Source organism: Lissotriton vulgaris, unplaced genomic scaffold, assembly GCF_964263255.1.
Source record: "Lissotriton vulgaris unplaced genomic scaffold, aLisVul1.2 SCAFFOLD_1864, whole genome shotgun sequence".
Classification (NCBI taxonomy): Eukaryota; Metazoa; Chordata; class Amphibia; order Caudata; family Salamandridae; genus Lissotriton; species Lissotriton vulgaris.
The window spans coordinates 436,779-444,942 of NW_028252660.1; the positions used below are offsets into that span (position 1 = coordinate 436,779).

General features: G+C 55.0%; 1 long non-coding RNA gene across 1 annotated transcript; it reads right to left on the reverse strand.

The window, feature by feature from the left end:
* Positions 1–5,740: 5,740 nt before the first annotated feature.
* Positions 5,741–7,925, reverse strand: LOC147662082 (uncharacterized). The gene is made up of 5 exons (XR_015305982.1): positions 7,810–7,925; positions 7,031–7,100; positions 6,731–6,823; positions 6,566–6,640; positions 5,741–6,035 (listed from the first exon to the last, which is right to left on the reverse strand). It is a non-coding gene; the product is annotated as an uncharacterized LOC147662082 (long non-coding RNA).
* Positions 7,926–8,164: the final 239 nt, after the last annotated feature.

Sequence of the window (8,164 nt, forward strand, 5' to 3'; positions counted from 1 at the left end):
ACCAAGTGGGGAGCGGTCTGGTGGCCCCCCTCCAGCTCAAGATCGCTGCCATCCAGTCCTGGCAGCCACTCATCACCCAAACCGAGGTCCGAGCCTTCTTGGGGCTCACCGGGTACTACCGGTGGTTTGTGAAGGACTACGGCAGCATTGTGGGGCCCCTCACGGCACTGACATCCAAGAACCAACCAAAAAGAGTCAACTGGACTCCTGACTGTCAAGCGGCCTTCGAGAAGCTGAAGGCCGCCATGTGCACCGCCCCTGTGCTCCAGGCTCCCGACTACAGCCGAGAGTTCATCGTTCAGACTGATGCCTCCGACCATGGCATTGGGGCCGTCCTCTCCCAACTGAACCCCGAGGGAGTCGACCAACCAGTGGCCTTCATCAGCAGACGCCTACTGGACCGGGAACAGCGCTGGAGCACCATCGAGAGGGAGGCCTTCGCAGTAGTGTGGGCCCTCAAGAAGCTCCGGCCCTACCTCTTCGGTACCCACTTTCGGGTGCAAACAGATCATCGCCCCCTGCAATGGTTAATGCAGATGCGGGGGGAGAATCCCAAGCTATTGCGATGGTCCATCTCCCTGCAGGGGATGGACTTCACTGTGGAGCACCGCCCTGGCCAGGATCACACCAACGCGGATGGCCTGTCACGCTTTTTCCGCCTCGACGTGGAAAGTCCCCAAGAAGATGGGTGACTCTCCCCGCCTTCAGCTGGGGGAGGCGCATGTTGGACAGGCCACATGAAGGGCTCGCTCCCTCCCCGCCCGACAGGGCCCGGGCACCGGCTCTCCAGGTGCTACCCACAGAAGCAACTCGCAAACCGTCCCCTACGGGACTCCTGCTCCCGGACATCTCTGTATTACTGGCCCGGGCCACCGTCAGCACCATTGCCCGGCCCGGCCGCCATCTTGGACACTGCACCACGAGGCCGCGTGGCCTCAACTCGACCCCAACCCTGGGCCTGGCCAGGCCCCGACAGCCTGGCACCACCATCCACCAGGAGGTGAACGGACCACTTGGCAGGTCAATGGGAGGAAGAAGTGTCGATGGCTCTCCCCCGCCAGGTGCCGATCGCCCCCAGCCTCCCCGGGCACTGGCTCCACCCCCCTGCTGGGTGTCTGGACTCCCTCATCCCGGACCTCCCGACCTCCAAGTGCGAGGGTCCGGACATCAAAGGGCGCCAGACCTATAACTGGGGCAGCTCCAGAACAGGAAGGCAGTTGTATCCTGGAGTCGAGAGACACCGAGAAGAACTCATCCTTGACGGACTGCTGGCGCTGCCGCAGCCCTGACTTGTGAACTGTCGTCCTGCCGCTGGCGCTGCCGCGGCCCTCTGCAATCCACCATCTTCGTTGGGACCTGCTGGCGCTGCAGCGACCCGTTGTAACTACCATCTTCGTTGGGACCTGCCGGCGCTGCCGCGACCCGTTGTAACTACCATCTTCGTTGGGACCTGCCGGCGCTGCCGCGACCCGTTGTAACTACCATCTTCGTCGGGACCTGCTGGCGCTGCCGCGGACCGTTGCCACCTTCGACCACTCCGGGATCCGCTGGCGCTGCCGCAATCCGTCCTTCAAGAACGCCGAGCTCGAGGATTGTGAGCTAACCATCATCTCATCGTAACCACCAGATTGGTAATAAGACTGTCCCGCTACCCCTTTCCCATCCAAGAGACTAGAATCGAGGGGACCCCTGAGTCCAGACCTCCTTGTATCATTCTACCGTACTTCAAGATTGCTTATAAAGAACGTTAAATCTTATCCTTGTGTGGTGCCTATTCTGTGGGGGGGAAGTTACTTGTCTGTACGATCGCTGGAGACGGCTCTCCCCGGAGACCTCTCCCCTTGTCCTCGGCCGACACTCCAGGTCCCGTCTAACAGGGCCCGTCCTACTGCCCCCGTTCTATGTATGCATGGGTCTGTCCTCCTGATCTGGTTCTGTGTATGCATGGGGCCCGTCCTCCTGACCCAGCTCTGTGTATGCATGGGGCCCGTCCTCCTGCTCCGGTTCTGTGTATGCATGGGGCCCGTCCTCCTGACCCAGCTCTGTGTATGCATGGGGCCGTCCTCCTGCCCCGGTTCTGTGTATGCATGGGGCCCATCCTCCTGCCCCGGTTCTGTGTATGCATGGGTCTGTCCTCCTGACCCGGTTCTGTGTATGCATGGGGCCCGTCCTCCTGACCTGGTTCTGTGTATGCATGGGGCCCGTCCTCCTGCCCCGGTTCTGTGTATGCATGGGTCTGTCCTCCTGACCCGGTTCTGTGTATGCATGGGGCCCGTCCTCCTGACCCAGTTCTGTGTATGCACGGGGCCCGTCCTCCTGACCCGGTTCTGTGCATGCACGGGGCCGTCCTCCTGACCCGGTTCTGTGTATGCATGGGGCCCGTCCCCCTGACCTAGCTCTGTGTATGCATGGGGCCTGTCCCCCTGACCCATCTCTGTGTATGCATTAGGCCCGTCCTCCTGACCCGGTTCTGTGTATGCATGGGGCCCGTCCTCCTGACCCGGTTCTGTGTATGCCTGGGTCTGTCCTCCTGACCTGGTTCTGAGTATGCATGGGGCCCGTCCCCCTGACCCAGCTCTGTGTATGCATGGGGCCCGTCCTCCTGACCCGGTTCTGTGTATGCATGGGTCTGTCCTCCTGATCCGGTTCTGTGTATGCATGGGGCCCGTCCCCCTGACCCAGCTCTGTGTATGCATGGGGCCCGTCCTCCTGACCCGGTTCTGAGTATGCATGGGGCCCGTTCACCTGATCCGGTTCTGTGTATGCATGGGGGCCGTCCTCCTGACCTGGTTCTGTGTATGCATGGGTCTGTCCTCCTGACCTGGTTCTGTGTATGCATGGGTCCCGTCCCCCTGACCCGGTTCTGTGTATGCATGGGGCCCGTCCCCCCGACCCAGCCCTGTGTATGCATGGGGCTCGTCCTCCTGACCTGGTTCTGTGTATGCATGGGGCCCGTCCTCCTGACCCAGTTCTGTGTATGCATGGGTCTGTCCTCCTGACCCGGTTCTGTGTATGCATGGGGCCCGTCCTCCTGACCCGGTTCTGTGTATGCATGGGTCTGTCCTCCTGACCCGGTTCTGTGTATGCATGGGGCCCGTCCTCCTGACCCGGTTCTGTGTATGCATGGGGCCCGTCCTCCTGACCCGGTTCTGTGAATGCATGGGGCCCGTCCTCCAGTTCCTGTTCTGTGTATGCATGGGGCCCGTTCACCTGCTCCGGTTCTCTGTATGCATGGGGGCTGTCCCCCTGACTCGGTTCTGTGTATGCATGGGGCCTGTCCTCCTGCCCCGGTTCTGTGTATGCATGGGGCCCGTCCCCCTGACCCAGCTCTGTGTATGCATGGGGCCCGTCCTCCTGACCCAGTCATGTGTATGTATGAGGCCCGTCCCCCTGACCCAGCTCTGTGTATGCATGGGGCCCGTCCTCCTGACCCGGTTCTGTGTATGCATGGGGCCCGTCCCCATGACCCAGCTCTGTGTATGCATGGGGCCCGTCCTCCTGCCCCGGTTCTGTGTATGCATGGGGCCCGTCCTCCTGACCCGGTTCTGTGTATGTATAGGGCCCTACCCGCTGACTCGGTTCTGTGTATGCATGGGGCCCGTCCCCCTGACCCGGTTCTGTGTATGCATGGGGCCCGTCCTCCTGACCCGGTTCTGTGTATGCATGGGTCTGTCCTCCTGACCCAGTTCTGTGTATGCATGGGGCCCGTCCCCCTGACTCGGTTCTGTGTATGCATGGGGCCCATCCCCCTGACCCGGTTCTGTGTATGCATGGGGCCCATCCCCCTGACCCGGTTCTGTGTATGCATGGGGCCCATCCTCCTGACCTGGTTCTGTGTATGCATGGGGCCCGTCCTCCTGACCCGGTTCTGTGTATGCATGGGGCCCGTCTTCCTGACCTGGTTCTGTGTATGCATGGGCCCCGTCCCCCTGACTCGGTTCTGTGTATGCATGGGGCCAGTCTTCCTGACCCGGTTCTGTGTATGTGTGGGGCCCGTCCTCGTGACCCGGTTCTGGGAATGCATCGGGCCCGTCTTCCTGACCTGGTTCTAGGAATGCATGGGGCCCTCCTCCTGACCTGGTTCTGGGAACGCATGGGGCCCGTCCTCCTGACCCGGTTCTGGGAATGCATGGGGCCCGCCCTCCTGACCCGGTTCTGTGTATGCATGGGGCCCGTCCTCCTGACCCGGTTCTGTGTATGCATGGGGCCCGTCCTCCTGACCCTGTTCTGTGTATGCATGGGGCCCGTCCTCCTGACCCAGTTCTGTGCATGAATGGGTCCCGTCCTCCTGACCCGGTTCTGTGTATGCTTGGGGCCCGTCCTCCTGTCCCAGTTCCGTGTATACATGGGGTCCATCCTTCTGACCCGGCTCTGGGAATGCATGGGGCCCGTCCACCTGACCCATTTCTGTGTATGCAGGGGGCCCGTCCTCCTGACCCGGTTCTGTGTATGCATGGGGCCCGTCCTCCTGACCCGGTTCTGCGCATGTACGGGGCGGTCCTCCTGACCCGGTTCTGTGTATGCATGGCGGGGCCCGTCCTCCTGATCCGGTTCTGTGTATGCATAGGGCCCGTCCTCCTGACCTGGTTCTGTGTATGCACGGGGCCCGTCCTCCTGACCTGGTTTGTGTATGCATGGATCCCGTCCTCCTGACCCGGTTCTGTGTATGCATGGGTCCCGTCCTCCTGCTCCGGTTCTGTGTATGCATGGGGCCCGTCCTCCTGACCCAGTTCTGTGTATGCATGGGGCCCATCCCCCTGACCCAGCTCTGTGTATGCATGGGGCCCGTCCTCCTGACCCGGTTCTGTGTATGCATGGGGCCCATCCCCCTGACCCAGCTCTGTGTATGCATGGGGCCCGTCATCCTGACCCGGTTCTGTGTATGCATGGGGCCTGTCACCCTGACCCGGTTCTGTGTATGCATGGGGCCCGTCCTCCTGACCCGGTTCTGTGTATGTATGGGGCCCGTCGTCCTGACCCGGTTCTGGGAATGCATGGGGCCCGTCCTCCTGACCTGGTTTGTGAATGCATGGGTCCCGTCCTCCTGACCCGGTTCTGTGTATGCATGGGTCCCGTCCTCCTGCTCCGGTTCTGTGTGTGCATGGGGCCCGTCCTCCTGACCCAGCTCTGTGTATGCACACGGCCCGTCCTCCTGACCCGGTTCTGTGTATGCATAGGGCTCATCCCCCTGACCCGGTTCTGTGTATGCATGGGGCCCGTCCCCCTGACTCGGTTCTGTGTATGCATGGGGCCCGTCCTCCTGATCCGGTTCTGTGTATGCATGGGGCCTGGCCTCCTGACCCGGTTCTGTTGTGGTTCTGTGGTTCCGTGGTTCTGAACCCGTTCGATGAAAGTCGTCGGATATAGACGATTTTGGTGTCAGCGGACCGCAAATCACGAGTGCGGTATGTGCGAGTGTTTTCGTAATAATCGATCAATGGGAACACTACGTATTCATGGATTCTGTTCGAACCTTCGGGTTCCATTTTGTGTGCGGCAGCCATTTTGTGTGGTCGCCCTCACATAGGCCGATGACTACGGCCGAACGAGTCTTTGGGACACGTACACCTTAGTTGATTCCTGAGTGACCTGACCGAACTGACTCCCTTGCCCGAGGCTGACTTCGTTGAGCCAGTTCCTTGTTAAGCAGCTGGTCAGATAGAGATCAAAGAGCAGGACATTGCTTCATGGTACACGCACACACCCTTCTATCTTGCTTCTCATCTGTTCCTTCCTTTATGGCTTAATCATTGATTTGGGGAAAGAAAAAGAGTTCCACAGCGGATCTGACAACCAGCACCTCTATATTCCAATCCCTCAAATGTCCAATTTTTAGTTGTGCTGAGAACCTCCAGGACCTGCTGCGGTTTGGTCCCACTGGAATTCCAGATGAATACTTCAGAAAAAGAATGGAGGCAGCACCAAGTATGAAGTAGACCAGGACCACGTTGTATCAAAAATATATTTTCTTTTATTTGTTCATTTTTAAGACAGCCAACGCGTTTCGCTCCCCAACCATAGGAGCTTCCTCAGGGCTGAAAACAACACAGAAATGATACACCAATATTAATGACACATACTGACATTACATTTACAATAAAAGACAAACAGGGTTAAAAATACATTAAGTCGAACTTTTGTTAAACGAGATGGCAACACTTGGAAGGGCCGAAATAGCAATCCTATGTTTAGAGGGGCATCTTGCCTTTAAATCTAAATATATAAACACAAGAGTGGTACAACTAGGTGACTGTAGATAACATTGACAGAACCTAATACAAGAGTGGTACAACTAGGTGACTGTAGATAACATTGACAGAACCTAATACGACCAAATATAGGGTGCTTAAGGTCAAACAAATGAATAGAGATGAAAAAAGTCGTAAGATAAGACCAAAGTAAGAAAGACCCAAAGTAGGAAAAAAGTGGGGAAAGAGGAAAAACAAGGGGGGGTGGCCCCTAAACGAACCTATACCGAAAGGTTACCCAATGTGAAAAGAATGTATATACATCTACGCACAAGTGACTGGGCCAAGGTTGACACTATACAAAATAATAATCTCACCAAAAATGTTAGTAGATCTTGAAGCGACGAAATGACGTAGATGAAAACAGTTTGACCAATACAATAGTATGGATGCTGAAAATAAGAAAGAGGTTTTTGAGTGGTTTTTTGAAATGTCCAGAGATCAGACCCTAATAAATATGTCAGGGCGTCCAAACTCCTTACCCGATATCAAAATTCCGATATCCGGATAATGTTATACACACGTCAGGGGCCTTTGGGTAAATGACACGATTAACCAAGGGGGTAATATTTCCACTGTATCAAAAGAAAAAAGTGAATTTGAATAAAAGTATGAGAAATCAGAATTCATTAGAATTATCGTTCTAGTCCAGGTTATCAGTAAATCCTGTATACGAAAAATTGCACCAAAAAAAAAGCTGATCACAGAGAAAATGTTCTTTTATGTACATTGAGAGGGGGGGATTCTAATTCTTCACAAATCGCTATTACAAAAATACTTACAAAAATAATGTGAACTTAACGTCCAATATCAGGCACGTGCGCAGACCTTAATAAGCTGCTACCACAAATGCTGTAATAGAAAAATAAAGAAAAAGGGGAGGTGTGTATATAAACAGGCATGTGGATTACGCCCCCACGCAATAATTTTCCATTAATTTACAATGTTGAATCACAAGCGATTAGTCGCTGCTAGTAAAAAATGTGTAATTTGCTAGAGTGTTGGTCCTGTTGCAGATATATATCGACCAAGTGTCATTATGAGTAAAGATAAGTCCAAGAAAATTAACAGTTAGCTGTTAAACAACAGACCGTGTGTAAAAACGGATTACCACATATGCAGACCTATGGAAAGAAAAGGGCTATCACAATCGTATAAGAACCTGGCGCAGGCTTGAGAAATTAATCTTAGAAAAAGGAATCTCACGTAATAGCCTGTATTGCATCTCTGTATAGTATCAGTTCCCAGTGTTTCCCCAAAGCGAGTGTGTACCAATGTAAATCAACATTCCATTCCCCAAGCAGCAATTCGCCTACATAGCGCACACGGACCATCGGTAAAGTATCTGCAGCCTGATTGAATTCCCTAAATGACCGGAAGCTTAGTTTTGAAGGTTAGAGAAAACGAAGCAATATGAATCCGCCACCCGTAACCAGGGAATTGACAAGAAAGCAATTTGGCAGAATCGGCGCGCTTTAACACCGCCACCCATAACATGGAGATTAACAAAAAGCAGAGCCCGGTAGTGCTAGAGCTTTTATTCCGTATAGCGCACGCATACCTCCATGTTTCCTGTTACTGCAGTGTCCCCATGACGGATTCGGTAGAGAAAGACTGGACCTGGTCGGGTGCGTTTCCGCGCACCGGTCACATGATGTTTAATTCCATACACCTGGGCTTGTGCAGACACGAAAAGAAGCCCCGTGACTACAACAACGGGCGGAGAGCTAGACAAGGGACTACACATTGTCCGAATGGAGCGGCCATGATGGACTGCCCACGGAGCCTCGAAGAACAGACCTTTAATACAAAGAGCTGCACTTGACCCAGAGGGAAAGGCAGACCAAATGTAAAAAGTATAAGTATATATATCAATTCAGGATGCACTGCCAGAGCCCTTAAGGAGTGAGAAAAAA